Here is a 2,891-nt window from a genome sequence, read left to right on the forward strand (position 1 = left end):
CAAGATTTTGGAATGAAAATTCTTCTGGTATTGATGCGTTTACAGTAGATTGGTATGAGGTTAACGGTCTTTTTGTACCACCTGTATTTCTTATACCACGTGTTATTAATTACATGAGACAATGCAACGCTGTAGATACATTGATTGTTCCTTGCTGGCCATCCGCAAGTAATTGGCCTATGTTATGCCCAAATGGGGGCGATTTCACAGATCAAGTTATTGCATATGTAGAATTACCAAGCGGTAAGGAGTTTTATACTCCTGGTAAAAGCAAGAAGGCCATTTTTGGTAATACTGATCTTACTTTAAGATGTTAGCTTTGAGGCTAGATTTCAGAGTATAATACTGATATGTATGAAGGTTGTAAACCTATTTTGTTTATGAAGCTGTTAATGCTTATCTGGATTTTACAGATGATATGTTAAAGGCTGTATTAGTGCCTTGTTTGTGTACTAACGTTACAATGCATATCTGAATTGGTTTCAGATTTTGGCATTAAGGCTTTAAATGGCCTTGTTGAGAACTAATTTACTAACAAATACAAATGCTTATGATCAGCATTTAGACTATTGTACATAGTCTTGTGAGATGTACTAACAAGTATTTTTCGGTTGATAGTTTCTTACATAAGATTAAGAATAAGATTCTGTTATTGTTTAATTATTGTTTATACATGTATTTTTGCAGGCCATTGAATCTGAGATTAATTTTTTTGCCACCAGTTCTGCATACCAATGTTGATGTTCTTAGGGATTTACTTTGCGAATCTAAAGCTGACAGTACTGTTAAAACTTATCATGCAGGATTTATCCGTTGGAAAAAGTGGGCTGTTCATAACGGTATAAGTCGTTGTGATATTTTACCGGCAAAATCTTTGCACGTTGCACTATATTTATCTTCATTAGTTCAGAACAGTCACACTGCTAGTCCGGTTATTTCAGCATTTTAAAGTATACAATGGGCACATCATATGATTGGTCAAACGTCTCCTACCGAAAATTTAGTTGTGAAAAATGTTTTAGAAAGTGCAAAACGCCGATTAGCTACTCGAATTGAGAAAAAGGAACCAGTTACTCCTGAGCTTCTATCTAAAATGTATAGTTCGTCATTTAAGGAATATAATGTTATGTCACAGCGTTTTATATGTGCGTGTTTACTAGCTTACTCAGGTTTTTTGAGAGTGTCCGAGCTATTAAATATACGGAGATGTGATATCATTTTTGAATTAGGTTATATATCTATATTTATTCCGAAAAGTAAAACTGATATCTATCGTGATGGCAATTCTGTAGTTATAGCCTGTATGGATTCAGATATGTGTCCAGTTAAGAATTTAAAGTTATATTTGTTGTGGGCTGATATTTCGCCGGAATCAGAAGAATTTATTTTTAGAAATATAATAAAATTCAAGGACAGATAAGTTCTTCGGAAGGAAAATAAACCACTGTCTTATACACGTATGAGAGTACAATTATTTATTGAAGCTTTTCAACCATTTGTGTCAGATATTGAGAAATATGGATTGCACAGTTTACGTTCTGGCGGAGCTACAACTTGCTCTAATTTAGGTATTTCCGATCGATTGTTCAAAAGACATGGCAGATGGCGTTCAGAGACGGCCAAGGACGGTTATATTAAAGATTCTTTAAAAGACAGATTAATTGTTTCTGAAAATTTAGGTTTATAACCTGGTATTGACTTTTTTATTTTCAAAGTGAATTAAGTTCTATAAGCAAGATAAAAAATTTATTTCCCGTTCTTTGTTTTTCACCACATGGCACTGTCGTGTGGGTATTCAATTTGAACTTTATTTTGTTTTTTTATTAGTATTATGTGCTTAGAGTTGGGTAGTCTATGGGCGTAGTTATTGTGGAAGAAATGTAATTTCAATCGTTTGAAGGAACTGAATTAATTTCTTCTAGTTGTCTCCCATAGACCGTTAGTTGTTTTCCCGCGCTTCATGGGATATAGCCATTCAGCACGACAGGGCCGACTCGACTAGACGTGTTTCTCAGTTAAGTTTTTTATCTTGCTTATGTGAATTTATTTGATGTTATATGAAATGTTTTGATTTCAGTAGTAATTATGAATTACTTGACCATATTTTGTCGACATGATATTATGTAATATAATGTGCAATTAAAATCAGCACATGGCACTGTCGTGTGGGTATTCAATTTGAACTTTATTTAGGTTTTTTATTAGTATTATGTGCTTAGAGTTGGGTAGTCTATGGGCGTAGTTATTGTGGAAGAACTCTTAATAAAGTATGATGCTTGATGACAGTTAATGTAATCAGTTCCTGGGGTAGAGAAGCCTTAGTTCGATGAACAATTCAGCCGTTGTCACTGATATTGTCTTTACCATATATTCAAGCATTTACCAGGATTGAATAAACAGATCTTTTATATCGCTTAAACAAAAAATATTCTTTGCATTCTTTGTAAATTTTGTAAACATGTTAAATAGTTTTGCTTACCTCTCATTCAATAAGCATTAAATTCTGTTTTCTTCTTTGAGCACAAGCAGAGTACTAATAAACCTGCATGACTTGTATAATTTAAATAGTATGTAATTGCGCAGGTGTTCGCATATCGTCTCCATGAACGATATATTTAAAGGTATGTAAATGATATCCCACAAGAAAGAGACACAATTAAATGACTTGGCTAGATATAAAAGGTAAAATACGAACGGAATTCACGAAGTCTGGATATAGAATACGACAAAATGAAATTATGTAAAGATTTAGAAAACTTCTTTTTATAAACCTCTAATTGAATTATAAATACATAAATCAGGCAGATGTTGAAAGTCGTCTAGTGTTGATGAATTTACAATTTAAACTTTAGACTGAACAATGTTAAATATCTTAAGGAAAGACTTTAAAA

The 2,891-nt window shown here is 32.9% G+C and overlaps 1 pseudogene; it reads left to right on the top strand.

Moving 5' to 3' along the window:
- The first annotated feature begins 766 nt into the window (after positions 1 to 766).
- On the top strand, positions 767 to 1,697 carry LOC143081807 (uncharacterized; annotated as a pseudogene).
- The last annotated feature ends 1,194 nt before the right edge of the window (positions 1,698 to 2,891 follow it).

The sequence above is a fragment of the Mytilus galloprovincialis genome, chromosome 7, assembly GCF_965363235.1.
Source record: "Mytilus galloprovincialis chromosome 7, xbMytGall1.hap1.1, whole genome shotgun sequence".
NCBI classification, from domain to species: domain Eukaryota; kingdom Metazoa; phylum Mollusca; class Bivalvia; order Mytilida; family Mytilidae; genus Mytilus; species Mytilus galloprovincialis.